Raw genomic sequence first — 17,556 nt, forward strand, 5'->3', positions numbered from 1 at the left:
AACCATTAACGTACATTACATAACTTTCATATAGTGATGAACACGTTGTGACCGTTATCAAACGGACGGAACATGATATATAAGCAGAACACGACTTGCCTTGATAAAAACAAATCTGTGAGTGAAAATAAGCAAGGAGTGAGGGAGGGAGAGAGAAGTGGAGAGGAGGATCCCTCTTGACGCTGAGTTAAAATGTTAATCTGGTCTCGACCTTTCGGAACATATCTAAAGAGGCTGAGAGCCGGCAGGCGTGCACACACACAATCACACACGCGCCTGCTGCAATCAGGCTCCAAGCCCCTAATTATGTTAACCCGCTACTCAAATAAATTAATATCTGACTACAGATATGGTGTCTGGTAATGAAAGCTGGGGAGCTGGGAGGGAGCAGGAGGGAGAGAGAAAAAAAATGATGGAGAGTTAAAAAAAAAAAAAGGACAGAGGGGAAAGAGAAACAGGTGGGAGAGAGAGAGGGGGCATGGAGAGTTTGAGAAGAGGAGGAGAGGGAGCCAAGAGGCAGAAAAGGACCTCTCTTCATTCATTATCGATAAGAGCAGTTATAGGTCAGCAGCACGACACACACGGCCGTGCAGGAGTACATGCGTGCTGTGGCGCAGATTGTGCGTACACACTTGAGCGCACACGTCACTGAGCTACTGCTTTCATTCCACCTTTCACCCATTACCCCGGTATTTCACTTCTCTCCTCTGTCATGTTTTCCTCCATTATTTTATCCGCGGTCATCCACACCCTCTTTACCATCGTCATGACTTTATATCTATCACCTTGTCACTTTTTGTTTCCTGAACTCGAGTCCTTTCACTTTCCGCTCTTTCCCTTCCTTTTTAACTCCATCATAAGACCTCCACACATAAAACTAAAGAACGAGCTCACCTTTGAGGTTTTGCAGCAGCTGCTGAACTTTGCTCAAACTACCACTGGACTGAAGATCTGTGGACACTGAAGCTCCAGATTCACCTCTTTAGTCCTTGTTAGGTTTCACCGGTCTTGTACGGTGTCTGTACCATCTGCAGCTGTTGTTTATTGGAGCTTAAACTATTTATCTTCTTCCTCAGTCCCCCTTCGTAATTTTTTATCCGTCCTTCATTTCCTTTGTCCTTGACTTGACTGCTTCTCCGAGTTTTCTTTACTTCCTTCCCCTCTTCCCCATCCTCCCATCCTGTCCTGTTCCTTTACCCTCTCTGTCACTCTTTCTCGTGGCCTTCTCAAAACCTTTCCTCATCTCTCTGTTTTCATCATGTCCTCCTTCTCCCCCCTCCTGTCCTTCTGTCCCCCTCCCCGCCCACGCCGGTGTACCCAGTGTCATTGTTCAGATAATTATTTATTAACGTGTTTATGCCGCCACCGTCCCTGTCTGTTGCTGCCATCTGTGCCCAGTTAGGTGCCCGCCTCCCTGTGCTGTTCTGCCCTGCCCGCAGGGGAGAGAGCCATACATGGGGGCACAGATCAGAGACTCCCACACACAAACGCATGCACGCTCTCTCCTTCTCTGTTCTTATTTCTTTGACACACAAACCCACACTCAAACACCTTCTGCTGACAGGGCCCCTCTCTCCCCCTGCGCTGCCCCTGGGGCTCGGTGGGGTCAGCCGGGATGAGAGGCACGCAGCAGTGGCCACCACAGTCCCTTCTGTCCTCTCCTGTTCTCTCCTGTTTGCTTTGTTCTCTTCTGTCAGCACTACGTATAGACGAAAGGAGGTGCTCGGAGGAGCGCTGTTACCTTGATAAAGTTATTTAGAGGGCACAGGAAGAAGGTTCCTTTAAGGACCAACTAACCACAGATTGCCTGGGACTGCGACGTCAAGATTTAAAGGGCATTTAAGTGAAGTTTGTTTCTTTATCGTGCGTGTTGAAAATAGACTTTTCCCCCTGATGCTCAAGATTCACTGAGCTCATGATAAAAGCAGAGCTCTTATTGAAACAAGATGCAGTGGGAAGCTGTAAATAGCTTGTTAATGTCTGGACTATCTGTAAGCATTGGGTTAGGGTTATGTTGCCTCCACCTAAACAAATCCAGATTTGTGTTTGAAGCAGCAGCTAATTCAGAATGTATAACATGCTACTGCAAACCTAAGCCCAATCCTGAAGGATTTAGGCATCTGACTGAGTCCCATGCTCACCATGCTGCGATATGACAGAGGGAGGAGGAGGTGGGGGGAAGACAAAGAGAGAGAAGAGAAAACACAGGGAGAGACAAAGGAGGAAACAAGGACATGGAGGAAGACAGGAAGATAGAGGGGGACAGAGAAAGCCTGTGGGAGCGCAGGAGGATTGTGATCATGCATCCTGGATCTCAATAAGTAAACAGAACAAATATTCTCCATCTCTTCTCCTCCTAGTCCGCTCTTCTCACAAGCCATTCCAAGTCCCCTGCCGTCCGTTCCCTCATCGTGATCTCTATCTGTTGGCTTCTTCACGTCTTGGCAGTCCGTCTCTCCCTCTCATCTCCTCCACTCCCCACGGCAGCTTTCTTTCATCCCCTCATTTTTATTTTTTTTTTACTTCATTTCTCCCTGCATTTCTCCAGCTCTCGCACTTCACCTGCATCAAGTTCTTCTTTCTTCTTCAGTACATCACTGCGTTCATCTGACCAATCTACCCTCTCCCTATCATTGTGTTTCTCTGTGAGTACACATAAGTCTAACTTTCTCTCCTTGAGTAGAAGACAAGGAGGTAGGCTGGCTGAGGAGGTGGTCTTGGTGGCCTCTATCAAGACGCGGAGAGGAGCGAGGAGTGTGGGTACCTCCTCGGGGAGAGTGCCTCATTAGTGTGAATGGTACACAGGAGAGCATGTAGAGACAGTGTGTATATGCCTCTGTTTGAGTGCCTCTGTCTATAATTAGGAGTCACAGCGAGTAGCACTGTGGATCAGAGTTAGATAAGTGCCCTGGCATCTAGCCAGTGTTGGAGCTAGCCTCATGCATGCACACTCACACACACAAAGACTCACACACACACACACACACCCACACAGACAGCTCCCACCTCTGAGGTTCTTGTATGGCACTGCAGTGTGGTTGTTGGGAATCATTTGGCTTCCGCTTCCTCTGAAAAGCACCACCTGCAGATGGCAGGGGCCACTTGGATGTATCCAATATTACCTTGACAATATTTATCCCTAGCTGGAAGCCACATCCACAGATGCCCACACCCCCACACCTGTACTTTCTCATCTGCCCGTCTAAAGCAGGCAACAAGGGAACCACAATGGGTACCCGAAATAGAGGATCAAAGACATGATGTAGCCCCACACACACACACACACATGCACACACTGACACCCACCAAACAGGAAGTCGTTCTCACCCTCATATCACCCCAGAAGGGACAACTCCGCACAAAACACACACACACACAAGACTTCCTCCGGCATGCAACCTCCACCTGGGTAAAGGAATCTTTCATCTCGGTGTGACTGCCACCGGGCAGGCTTGCATACCCACGCACACAGACGCACATACATGAACACACTCTTTCGCTCCCTCCACCTGCTACCTCTTCTCACTATGTCGACACGTGGACCAGCCCCACCAGTGCACAATCGTACACACTAACACACACTAACACAAGCAGTGACATTGCTTTACAGGACTACACGTGTAGTGTGGACTACATCAGGACTACATCAAATTCTGCTATGAATGCTTCAATATAGGTCAGGAATATTTTGCTGTCATGGTTTAGTTACAATTGTCCTTAATCTATATTTTTTTGTGCAAGTACTTTCACACGTAAAGTGTATATTACACAGCAGAAAAGCATCATTATTTTTTTAAGGCAGAGGTTTTTGCACCACAAAGGAAGGCATTAAGCAATTATCAAAACTCAATACAATGGCCGACCTGTTGATTGTTTGTTTGTCATCATCCATCATAGGACCAAAAACTATAGGGACAACCTTGATGGCAGAAGTGAACGGGTAACTGAAGCAGTGCCATCCACCTGTGCTCCCTTCAAATCCACCGGACTTCTTTGATAAAAACAGTAATTTGACTTTACAGTACACAGGAGTTGCTGTTCTACTGATGCCGCAATCAGTTTGTTTGTTTTAAGACATCTTAATGGACCAGACCTGACTTGAGCCACAGCGGAGATTAACCCGGTGAATGCAACCTCTCTACCTGTCAGCGAGCCAATGCTCGCAGTGCAGTGTGACCCCAGAGACCCCCAGTGCCTTTTTGGTGCTCGGCACACTTGTGCCGATTTTCTTGCTCTATGTTAAGTATCACTTGGCGAATACTATCGGAATTTAGCCTCACTGCCAGGCACATATTTAGCATATTTGTATCTTTAATTTGTCACATCCCTGGTGTTTACTCAGAGTTTTAAGATTGTAAGAAAGATTTATGTGCAGCTGTGCAGCTTTCTGATGCATAGAGTTTAGGTTCTCTCAGAGCCACATTGTTATTTCTCTAATTTAGTGAAGCCAGAGGGGAGCTTAGCTCTGGTGAACGGGGAGATTGTCACTGCCTGAGAGGCAAACGTGGCCCCAAACTCTTTAACCCTGATGACTCCTTGATGGAGCTGTAATTTACAAAATTGCCATCAAGACACACATAAAAAAGAGGTTCATTTATCCATTGTTAGGGCAAAAAAACTGACTTTGTATTTCTAAAGAGAAGTCAGGGGTCTTTTCCATTTACTTACAGTACATCCAGTCTGGGTCTGAGCACAAGTATCTAGTGGGACAATATAAGAACTGTATCATGAGGCTTTTCTGGGTTTTAGCACTGAGCCATGTAGGTTGACACTTGGTTTCACCTTGCTGAACAAATAGGGCTTAGCTCATTTATGTTTGCCCTGCAACAGGTCCAGAAGTGACTAATAATTCAACAGCACAGCATTACTGTCAGTCCTTGAGGAGTGTAATGAGCGAAAAGAAGCACAAACACACACACACACACACACACACACACACCACAAAAGGATGAGAGATTTCTTGCAGCAAATCTGGACATTTGTGTCAAAATAACCCGACAACAGACACACACACACACACAGACACACACACACACAAAGAGACAAGAGACTCCAGCACGGAATTACTTAGGTGCCCTTGTGCAAATGGAGCAAAGAAATGAGGCTCTAATGGCTCTTACTGTCCCTTTACGCTTAACCTTCAAACACAGGGGTTACTTCCTTACCCACATAAACAAACACACACACACACACACACACACACACACACACACACACAAACACACACACATCCCCACATAAACACACCCACACACACACACACACACACACACATACACACATACAAATCTGTTCGAACAACAGAAACAGTCCCTTGTAATTTATGGTTAACATTAGATGTGCCTTATTGTGTGTGGGTATGTGGAGTCTGGTCTTAGTGTGCATGCATCAGTGCCTGTGTGTGCGTGTGTGAGTGCGTGTGATGTTATGTAATGTGAGTTTGATTGAGCGGAGGGTGGTCAAAGCCAGTGTGGTTTGGGTCACGGGTCACACAGGTCAATAAAAGGGTCTACAGTGCTGTGACGGGTGGGGATACAGTTCATAGTGCAATGACAGATGGGGTTAAAGTTCACAGATGAACAGGAAGAGGGAGGCTGGGACACTGCATTCACATGTCAGTGCTCTTAATCCTAAAGCATGCAAGCGCCACTTCAGTACAATCCAGTACAGTGCAGGTAGGTAGGCAGGAAGCAGGGAATAGACTTAAGAAGAGAGTACACTTTGTTTAGTTTTCCTCCCCAGAGGCGTTTTCACTTGGGGAGATTCCTGAACTCCCCTGCAACATAACATTTTCTATGCAGTATTTAAAATGCAAACCTTTCACACAGTCTGCAGCCTTTTCTTTTACGAGCACTCATGTTCACTGTGAATTTAAAAGTCATGGCTCGTAAGAGTGTTTTGTTTTCTTTTTATGTCTGCAGGCAGTTAACAAATCTCCATAAGTCAAAACACTTCCACAAAAGGAGAAAAATAAAGGTAACCATTAAACGAATTTGAATAAGTATTAGTATAGGTGGTCTTGTATCTTTCGGTATAGGTATTGACTGCTGTTAAATATGAGCAGCGATCAAGTTTCATATTTGTTAAGGAGTTTGACAACAAAAAGCAGATATAGGACACCAAATCACAGAGATGATGATTCACACAGGACTAGCATCATCACATTACCTCTGTGTTTGGCAAAACATGGTTGGTCGGGTATTTGCGGTACTTTACAAATCATGGACATGGCAGATTGACATGGGATTAAGATCACAGATGACTTCTATAATGATTGTTAATCATTAGACTGCACTCTGATGACTGCATACTGCTAGTTGCTAAGATGCCGCATGTCACTTTCATTTATAGAACTAGACAGTGCAAAAAGCATCTAATGAACACAAGATATATTAATAAAGTTAGCATACTGGAGGAAAATACACGTTTTTGTCCTTCATGAGCTCGAATCTTTGCTTGACTTGGTATTTGAAGCCCTTGAATGATGAGCTTAGAGAATATGCAGACCGGAGTGCACTTCACTTTGTTCAAAATCTGAAACCATGTCATTTGTCAAGATCAACGGCTTTTAACAGAAATGGTCGGCACCACTGAATCGCAATAAAAGAAAAATTATCTGAAGCACCGACTGAAGCTTGAACAGATTTTTTTTTTTCCTCCTCTGACTTACACCACAGAAAATATAACACTGACTTCCAACAGACTTCACTCTTCTGTCACATCAACTAAAACCAAGAAAAGGGATGATCTTGGTGCCAAGATCCTTTACGGTCACCATCACTTTGGGCAGGATAACTTTAGTTGGGTAGAATAGGCAGCATTCTTGTCTACATTAAGGGACGAGGCAGTGCAGGTGGCATTCCTCAGGGGTCTCTATACTGGGATTGATTGATGCATAAACTGGCTCATCTTAACACATCCGCCATCATTTCACTTCACATAACCAGCAGTGGATTATGTCACTATTCCATCTCTTATATGATTTAATGGTATCATTTCTTTTTATAACCTTTAGCACTCTTACAGCAGATTTTATTATATTTTCCACTTGAATTAGCCTTTCTTGTTTACTGACCTCAACTGTGTAAAATCAAATGCACTTAAACGCTCCAAAACAAAATGGAACAAGCACTCTATAAGCTGATTTGTGAAGTAAAACAATAGCAGATCGGAGAGTTTAATCAGCCTGCAGGACCGTGTAGATTAATCAAGCCACGGTACAAAGACCCCTGTTCTCGACTCTAGTACGGCACATTAAGGTAGATCACTACAAGACACAGTCACGTCCAGTCAGGTTATATCAGAACACAGACACTCACTCAGTTGTCTCCTTGATGAGAGAGAGGCGCTCCCTTGCGCCTTGATGCCCTGGAAACAGAAGACATGTTGACACAAAGTGCAACCAATAAATAAAAAAAAAAGAAAAAGAGGGGACGGAGACAAAGAGGGATTGTTGTTAGATCAGAGGAGGAAGAAATACTTTACTTTGGTATACTTCACAGCAATCACAAATCAACTTCCAGCTCTGCCTGCCCCCCTGATTTGCATTCATCAGAGGCAGACTCATTTCTCATTATGTGTAAATAACAGCAAACAGGCCTCTGCAAACCAAACAAATATACAAAGTCTAAGTGATGCAAAGCAGCCTACAAAGTTGAATGCTTGCTCTTTTTGCCATCTGAATGGTCACTGTTATAAGGACATTTGTCATGTCACTCACCCGCATGTTTCAGTGTATTCATTCTTGCATGTATTCACTCAGTCATAGCAGCAGTGATTGTCTGCTAGTGTCTATTTAAAGCCCCGGCAACGCTTACTGGATACACACACCGAACAAGGATTCACCTGCCTCCTTCTCCGTAACAATGAAAATCTGTAAGGTGCTTTGCGTCAATGACACCCGTTTTGATGAACGGAGGAATAAATAGAGTCGGTGGGTGACACCTCTGTAAAGTGCAGGGTTTATAAATACTGGTGGTTTGTTCTTTGTGTTCCCACACAGGGTTGCTGCTCGCGTTCCCACACAGAGATTTGATTGCCAAAAGACTACAAATGTTATACCGATTCCACAACAATGCACTTCAGGAGACGTGAGACAAGGACAAGGTTTTTAGACAACGGTGCAAACATGTACTTATAATACCCAAATAACAGTATTTCCACAGTGTCTCTCGCTACATAGTCAGCTATGTTATTCATATTAATGCTGTCCCAGCTGGCAATGCTCTATTCCTGTTACTAATTACATTGAATTCTAAAACTGTGAAACAAACTGCATAAAGAAATATGATTAGTAAACACTGCATCCTCTTTAAAGAGACCAGAGGAAAACAGGGTTGGTCTATAAACTTGCATTTAAATGATAATTTGTTATCCTGCTACTGTAATTTATTTTGAGGCGCGCAATATAGTTTCTGCATTTTGCTGACTGCATGTTAATGGACCAGCAGTATTATGTGTCCTTTAGCCTCAATATGGAGGTCTATCAGGGGCTTAGCTTCAAGTGGAAATGCACATTATATGATTAATCTTCCAACCTTAATGTGTGGATGCTTTGTGGTGGTAATATTCACGATACAAAACCTTGCGGCAACAGTGCCTCTGACTGCTAAACAGGCCTCACTGGAGCCAGCAGTGTGTATGTGCCATTATAGCTGATTTATTTTCGCTCATTTAATCTTGACATGATTTTAAAGGTGCACTATGCAGCTTTTTTACAGGTCCATAAACAGACAAACACACAGAGCTCTTGATACGCTGAATAGCAGTTTGCAACACTTTGCCTATCTAGAACAGTATAGTTCAGCTTAAGAATATAGGACTATATGACAAAAACTTACATAGTGCATCTTTTAAATATTATAAAGATAAATGTACAGTTTACAGTAATATACCATAAATACAATTAACTTGTAGCAGCCGCATCAAGGCAACAAATGTGAATGAAGCAATATTTCAACATAATACACAAACTTGCTTTCTTACCATTAGTTAGATGAGAGGATAACTTCCAGTCTCATGTCTGTGCACTAACCATGTTGCTCACTCATTGCCATGTTATATCACCTAAAAAATGCACTGAATTTTGCAGGTTTTGTCTCTCACTGTTTCTTGGCTGGATGCAGTGTCTTCCTGGAGGTTTCTGATGGCCGCCAAACAACCCCACAAAAACAACAAGACACCAGGAAGTCAATGCATCCAGCCAACCGTTCTTTACCACATTGTGACCTGAACTCAAATTTATTTTCACACACACACACACCCACACAGACACAGAGCTCTAATCGGCGCAGGCAGATGGAAAGAGGCCTTGAACTATAAAAGTTGATGGTCACATAAAACTTCAATTAAATACCCTACATACCCCCTGAACACAGCCTTTACATTATTTCACCCTATCCAGCCATCTATCAGTCCGTGTATCCACAACTATATACACACACATGCAGACACGCTGTGCTTGTATTTCAATCGCATAACCTTTAAAACCTTCCCTCTTAAACAATAATCCCTGGTCTAAACGGGACTTGTTTACATAAAATAATAAACCAATAACAATAAGTATCATAACCTTGATTGAACTCTCTTGTTTGGCCAGCAAGGCGGGCAATTGTCAATTATTATACAGAATTATCTCGCTGGACGAAGAAGTGAGTCATTGCACTACAATACCTCCCCCTCAAAATCAAAACATTTGGGTTCATTAATTTCCGACAATGTGATGAAGTAAAGTGAGCATGCAACTCTGAATTTAACCTGAAAATGGGCAGAACATATCAGTCACCACACAAAGAAGCGGGTAAAAAATATGGCCAAAAGCTACAACCCTAGACTAAGCTCTTGACCTTGAGCGAGGACAGGGAGTAGGAGGACGAGGAGAGAAGAGGAGAGGAGAGGAGAGGAGAGGAGAGGAGAGGAGAGGAGAGGAGAGGAGAGGAGAGGAGAGGAGAGGAGAGAAGAGGAGACGAGACGAGACGAGAGGAGAGGAGAGGAGAGGAGAGGAGAGGAGAGGAGAGGAGATGGTTACCAAGAGTTAAAAGGAAAATGCAACAGAGGATGAGCAGTGACAGGGAGGGGCACGGCGGGTTGAAGGAGTAGTGGTAATAAAGGAGATGAAAGGGATGGAGGGAGGGAATATGAATGGAGGGGTATACAGGTGAAAGGCCAACCATAAAGAGGAGAGTGTAGGATGGCAGAGTGAAACGATATAAAGGAATGGACGAGGAACATGAAAGGGACAGATGACAGAAGGAAATCGGAGAAGAATAAGAAAAGGAAGAAAAAGTGAATGATTGCAACGAAGGACGTGGAGTCTAAAGGCAAGAAGGATGACAAGAAAAGGAGGGTAAAGGTAGAGTTCGGGGGGGGAAAGGTGGCAAGAGGCAGGGACAGAGAAAGGAGGAGCAGTATGACGATGAAGAAAGATCAGAGCAAAGAAAATGGATGAATATGTGCAGGGAGATAGAAAGGAAAATTAAGGGCAATTTTTTTTATAGCGGGGCACAAAAGAGGAAGAAAAGAGGGATTAAGGAAATCGTAAAATTTAAAGAAGAGAGGGAAGAAAGAAGGAAGGACAAGAAAACTGACAGACATAAAAAGAAAAATGTATAAAAACTCAAAGTAGGGCAGAAAACTGCCTCTCTCGTGCTCAGCCCCTATCTCCTCCTCTTTCTCTCTATCTTTCTATCCTTAGCAGCTCTATTACTCAGTACGGCTGTACAAAATGATCTAGTTTACAGGAATAGGAATGGGAGACCTACATAGTCACAATCAGCACTGGACCCTCCATCCGTCTGCTTAAAACGGGCACGGACATGGAGAGCACTGATGACGCGGGCTCATATGATCTGTGTCATCATGCATGTTGATTAAGGGTTTCCCAGCCCGAGCCCAATACGCAGACACCAACCACCGCCGCTCATTAGTAGTGCTTTCTCAACAGGGGGTCAGCTGAACATGATCTGTGTCTCTACCGTACACAGCAAATAATAGGCGGACACGAGTAGAAACAAACTAGACCAAAGTCTTCTCTTTCCACTGACCCTGCGGATCAATAACACCGGACAAAAACATCCCCAGAACAAAGGCGCAGAAAAAAAAGAATCAATGATTGTTCTCCTTTCGTTTGTGCAAGTGTTGGGACGATCATTTCTCACACAGCTGAAAGGTGTTAGCAAGTGATATTACTGTTTCCTCAGCGGCTGGGGAGCACTGATGGAGGTGTATCAGGGCTAAACTCAGATTATCTACTCTTTTATTTGCATAATACACTTGATCCACCTTAAATCCAGAAGAAAAGTCCAGTTACCACAGCTACAACTTCATGTTTAACACACCTTTGTTGAAAGTTTCGGAGGCATTACTCGTGGTGATTAACAAATAAAGACTTTGTAGGTAGGGGCTGTGATGCACCTTAATTTCAAGATAAAAGACCACGAGGATTAAGAGAGGATGAGGAAGTCTCCAGGCCGTGTGAGGACATGACCTGATCACGGATTGCAAGAAAAATAACCTAACATCCAAAGATAGCTTCATCCAATAAAAAATGAGCGTCTGTCTTTTAACAAATGTTAACAGTCCGTTTTAAACTATGAGATAGCCTCCGTGTGCTTGTTTTCTCAATAAAGTTGTTTATTTTCGAGACAAGTTTAAAGGATTGTCCTCTACAGGAATGCAGCATCAGCAGAGTAAACATGTCCTTTGCTCAGAGATTCCCATCTCACCCTCATTCTTTATTCGTCGGGTGACACATATAGCGACATATCTGATTATCCAGCTCCTATGTTTGCTGCCCTGTCTTGGCTTAAGCTGTCAGTTGTTTTTAGCTTTCAAACATCTGTAATTGTATCGAATGATTTGTCTGCCACAGCCATGAGCATTCTCTTAACAACCCAATCGCCAGAGTAAATGTTGCAAAAGTTGATGGAAAGATAATGTTTTCTTATATGCTAACTTTAAGTGTATATGGTCAATTATCATATGTTATGTTATGTCAATGCTGTGCTTATGGGCTGAGCACAAAAACAACTTGGTTAGGGTTAGGAAAAGATCATGTTTTGACAAAACCCAGGCTGGAACTTGTCCCGATGTCGTGTTAAAAATACCAACTTTTGGGTTGAAAATGGACGTGACTTTTTGTTAAATATACCTGATTTCATTGGCACAAACACGTCCGGTGGTTTGGCACTTACAAATTTTGAAACACCATCTTGAAGAGACATGTAAGTCAGCTCATATACGCATGTAACCTGAACTGCTATGACAAGTAATGTAGAATTTGTTGATATGACATGAATGCAAATTACACATTTTCGCATCTTTTATTATTTATAATTATTTTAGTTACATTTTTGCGTTTGCGTTTTTCTACTTTAAAATAACAGTTAAATTAATTGTGATTCTTACAAAGAATAACAGCAACTAATTATTTACTAATTGGCTCTATTTTTATTCCATCCGTCAACACAGTAGTATCACAGCTGCAAAAATATCTATACATCATGTATTGACCTTAATAGTAATACATATTTAAAGCTTTATCATGATTTCTTGAGGAATATGGACAGCTGTCAGATGTGACAAGGCATGAACTCCTTCGTAAACACACACAAATAAGCTAAGACACACACACCCGACCTTTCTGATTGTCATTCTTCACATATTATGACCTATCTTGCCCAAGGAGATTATTCCTCTGCACATAAAATGAGTCACTCCGTACCTCACTCCATCTGAGATGGAGAGAGGAGACATGGAATGAGAGACAAAGACAGAAGAATCTGCCTGATCCACTTCTGTTTCACCATTCAAATGTAATAGCCCACTAACAGACAATAAACGATCCTCAACTATCGCTTAGCTCCCTCTCATTCTTTTTCAGATGAAGCCAGGAGAGAAAAAGGGAGAAAAAAAAAAAGTAAAGTTGCCTAAATCTGTGGAGAATAGAAAACGACGGAGACGAGAGTGAGAAAGACAGAGCGAGAAAGGGAACAAGAGTGAGCTAACCATCAAGAGCTTTTGATTCCCACCATAAAATGTTCCTTTTAAGAATGCCCATGAAATTAGCTCGCTGAAAGAAAGCAATCTCAATCGATTCAATCCCCTCTAAAAAACTTTCAAACAGCCACCATACCTCCAGCTCTTAAGAGTCTCTGCGGGACATAAAATAGCTTCTCGCCTCTTTCTGTCTAACCCCCCTCTCTTTTTTTTCCCTCTCTGTCTTCCTCTTTCCTCGTCAGTCTTTCGCCCCACCTGCCATCTCTACACTGGCGCACTGACAGAGAGTGGAGAGAAATCTTTAAGTGTGGAATTGAAAAATGGGGGTCAGTTCACACTTTTCAATTTGTGTTTGGCTCTCTCACTAACTCATCAGCTTCAGGAAGATATCTGGGTCGTACTTAGCTGCACTTTTTACGATGTCCCAAGATATTATACGTAGTGGCCCTCTTCTGCACTTATTGATAGACAGTTTTAGTGAGTGGCCTTCACAGGGTCAAAATCACTATAATAAGAAAAACAAATATTGCAGCTGCTGATCGATGATTCATTTACATTTGAGGACTCTTAAACTCTTAAATATGGTTGTAGATCAAATTCACAAAAGCTTGATTGTGAATTTAGTCATTGCAGAGGTCCCAATTTCTCACCTCATATCCTCCCTAATTTACTGCTGCAATCTGCCTTCCTAAAATCATGTTTCACCACATTTACAGCGGAAAAAGGTCACAAGAACTGGACTGACATCTGGCAGGTTGAGAAGCCCCAAGGTTTTGTTATTTTATTGCATATTAAATTGGTTTAACTATGCAGAATTCATGAAAAATGCAAAATAGTCCATTATTACCTTTGAGAACAGTCAATTTCCATTTATTAACTGCAGCTGTTAAACTAACAACAGCATCTGAGGTTTAATTTAAACTCAAATTGATGCAAACAACCATTTGAGAGTGTGATGTGACTTGAGAGTGAGGAGTGAGGCACGATCTCCAGCAATCCAAACCACTTTTCCTTTTCCTGGACCTTCTTAGAACTCAGCAGGTCACAAGGTAGCCCCATTAAAATAAAAGAGGAACTTTGAGGAAAGTTTGGCTCAAAGTTTCTGTTTCTGTGGGGGCCGGGAACTGTCCCTAGGACAGAGCGTCCGACGGCGGGGAAACCAGGGCAGGAGAATCCCTGATGGACTCCTGAAGCCCTGGAAACCTGGCTGAGGAGGAGAGGAACTTCTGAAAGCTAACTTCTGCTGCACTTTCAGGGATCAGTGAGCGAAAGCAGGTGGAAGACAACGGAGCGAGGAAAAGTAAGAGGACGTTCCAGAAAAGAGGGAGGGTGAGGTAGAGGGAGAGAGCATGAGTGAGATGGTCGACCTCGTCAAGTGGTGGAAGCAGTAGAAATAGCTGCCCCACTTGTAGACACACTTTCTGTTGCTAGCCGGCTGTCCTCGATGCACTGGGGTAGCTAACCTATATAGGCCTGCTCTACGCTGTGGCGTCTCCCACAGACTCACCAACACACACTCGCTCTCATGCACACAGTCATGCACACACAGGAGGGGAGGGGGGGGGCTAAAATCAGGCCACACATGCTGTAGCTACTGCTGAGTTAAGTCACCTGTGCTGCTAGCCTAGCTTGCTAGCGGGCAGCCAGCTGCTCCTCTAATTAAGAGCCCATCTACTCAAGGGGCCTGAGCATATGGAGGCCTCTATAGCTAGGTACTGGTTTTATAATGATAGCAATACCATGCTGTGGAGCACTGGCCAGACTTCCTAAAGTTGGACAGTGTATTAGGAAGATAAAGTTATTGTGGTACTGGCCAGACGCTATGTGGTAAAGGGAGTTTAGAAGCACTGCAATTTCTTTAATATACCTCCAACACAGAGCACGATGAGCATATTTCAGTATTAGATTCCTCTATTATTGATGCACAAATGCTGTAAGACAGGTTTGCTAATGTCGTGCTGTTTTCCACCTGCAGAGTGAGTGAGACACTTGAATTCAAATGATTATCCGCCAATTAATCAAAGCACTCCGAGAGGTGATATAATTGAGTGAATCTTCAAAGATTAGAAACTCTCCTCACATATACTGTTCTGTCGGAGCAAAGACAGAGCATCCCTCTCACTCCCGATGACGCAAATCAATGTGATGTCGGTTTTAATTGAATTAATTGATCAATCAGAACGTGAAAAGAAAACATTTAAAAAATCTGTAACTTCTCTGTACACAGTCTGTTTTCTGCCGCTGTGTTTTTTGTCCAGAGGACGTCTGGACAAACAAGTGACCAAGCAAACAAATCATGCTCTGTTAGTGGCATCACAGTACTAATGTGTGAATTATACCATGTGAGACATGACAACATGCAAATAACCGCAGTGCTGGGTGAAATATAATGTCTTAGGCATAAATGCAACCTATTTGACTGTGGTTACTTTGACACTTTCAACAGCCGTTTTATTGACTTTGCTGTCAGAGACCAGGACTAATGGCCGCTTCACAAGACAAACACACACACACAGTCGAACACACAAACACACATGGGCATGCATACAGATTTCACACACAAGCACATACTGCACACTCAAACCGCACACCTTTGCTTGCGTCAGTGTCCGGGGCAGACATACAATTATGTGAGGCCATTTCAGGCTTCATTACAAGAAAGGCATTAGTCAGTGACTGCAAACGGGGCACAGTGCAGACATAGTCTCTAAGGCTGTGAGTGTGTGTTGATGTGTGAGCCTGTGTGATAAAGCATCAGGAAGAAGGACACTTTAAATGTAGTACAAGTAAAAAACAAAGACTGATAACGGTTATGGTAAAATGATAGGATTCTGGGCAGGCGCACCACAGACATCAAAGTAGAGGGGGTTGTCACGAGCAATCCAGCACCGCATTGAAATTTTTAATGTCATAATTCACAGCTTTTTTTGGCCGTCTACAGTCCGTCTGCGTGGGCCTGGTCAAGAGCGTGCTGTGCAAAAAGTGCCCATAGATCTGTGCTATTTTTAAGATTTTGGTTGGAAGACACAGACTTTTACAAAAACTTCGATTACAATATGTCCATTTTCATCATCTATTTCAATTTTGTGTGAATTCTTCAAACAACAGCCAACATAACCTCTATAATACACTACATAAAAAGACTTGACATTGTTTCATTTCTGTTTTCTAATAAATCCAGCGAGACAAATGATAAATGCTGCTTCTTCCCAGCAACTTTTACCCACAACAGCTTGCATCTATACTGTAAAGTCCCATCCATTTACTTGATTGATTCTCTTTATTGCCATCTGAGGACAGCAGGTACAGTATGTGTTCCATCTGTAGTCTCTAATTTGAGTGGCCCACATTGTTAAAGCAAAGATACACACAGCAGATCCACCGTGAACACCTTAATCAGATCTTGTTCTGCCGCCACCTGGATGCCGCCAAGTAAACCAAACAAAGTCCACACATCAAACTGGTCTGCTCTAGTTCGATATTCTACGCAGGCTCTATGATTACAGAATAAAAACATCACGACAGGTTTTGGAGGCAAAGCTACTTCACTTAGCGTCATGAAAAATCAGGAGACAATAAAAGCCTCTTCAGAGGTTCAGAGTCAGAGATGATACACAGGACCATCGTTTAGCTCCTTGTTTTCCGAGCCCGTGTGGCAAATGAAACACCTAAAACTTTACACTTTTACTGGCAATAGATCTGCACTGTGGCCGCAATGGACAACATAATGCAATAGAGCCCAATCATAACTGTTCATTTAACTGTGTTAGCTTATGTTATAGTTGTATATAGGATACGACCATCCATAGTTTTCTCTACTCTATTGCAAAACTATCATTATCATTACAACACAAAAACAATTTACAACTGATGAATGGACTACAATTTTACAGAACCAGTGCAGCTAGAGAAATACTGCGGCTCATGCAGGCGTTGAATGTGCAAAATATGAAATCAGAATCCTCTTAATAAGCATCCATTGTCTGAATCTCTGAAGTAAAATAATATAAAGCAGGGCCACACAATTAATCGAGTATGGCCAAGTGCAATTTCCAAATCGCATAAGCTGTAATTTTTTGATAATAAATGTGACAAAAAGCGTCATTATAATGAAGCGCTGCAGAGACGCCCTGGCCAACAAACCTTGTTTCACCAGATGTAAGAAAACAGGCCCCAATGAATGTCACATCATCATCAGGATTTTAATCATTTGTTCGCCAAAAATGAAAATTGTATTGCAAAAATGACCATTACAACCATTTGTAAAACATATCCCAATCACAATATTCGTCAAAATAATCATCATATTGTTTTATCGTGTCGTGCAGCTCTATTTTGAGGTAAATGTAGCCTGCAGCTTAAGTTAAGTTCACGGTTGTAAAAAAGTTATCTTGTGTTCAGCAACACGTACTTGACAATCACCAGAAGAAAAGTTTTATTTCTGTTCTGTGCGAATAATGCATTCCCTTCACACTTGACATTGGATGGGTGAAGTCAATCACTATCTGTTGAGCGTGTAAGTCAGTATGTGGGCACTGGGTGTGGGTACTGTTCATCCAC

General features: G+C 42.8%; 1 protein-coding gene across 3 annotated transcripts in view; it reads right to left on the bottom strand.

Moving 5' to 3' along the window:
- Positions 1 to 17,556, bottom strand: part of ccser1 (coiled-coil serine-rich protein 1) — a 117,993-nt gene that overhangs the window by 39,338 nt on the left and 61,099 nt on the right. The gene's annotated exons all lie outside the window — the stretch shown is intronic.

Source organism: Acanthopagrus latus, chromosome 5 (genome assembly GCF_904848185.1).
Source record: "Acanthopagrus latus isolate v.2019 chromosome 5, fAcaLat1.1, whole genome shotgun sequence".
Taxonomy (NCBI): Eukaryota; Metazoa; Chordata; class Actinopteri; order Spariformes; family Sparidae; genus Acanthopagrus; species Acanthopagrus latus.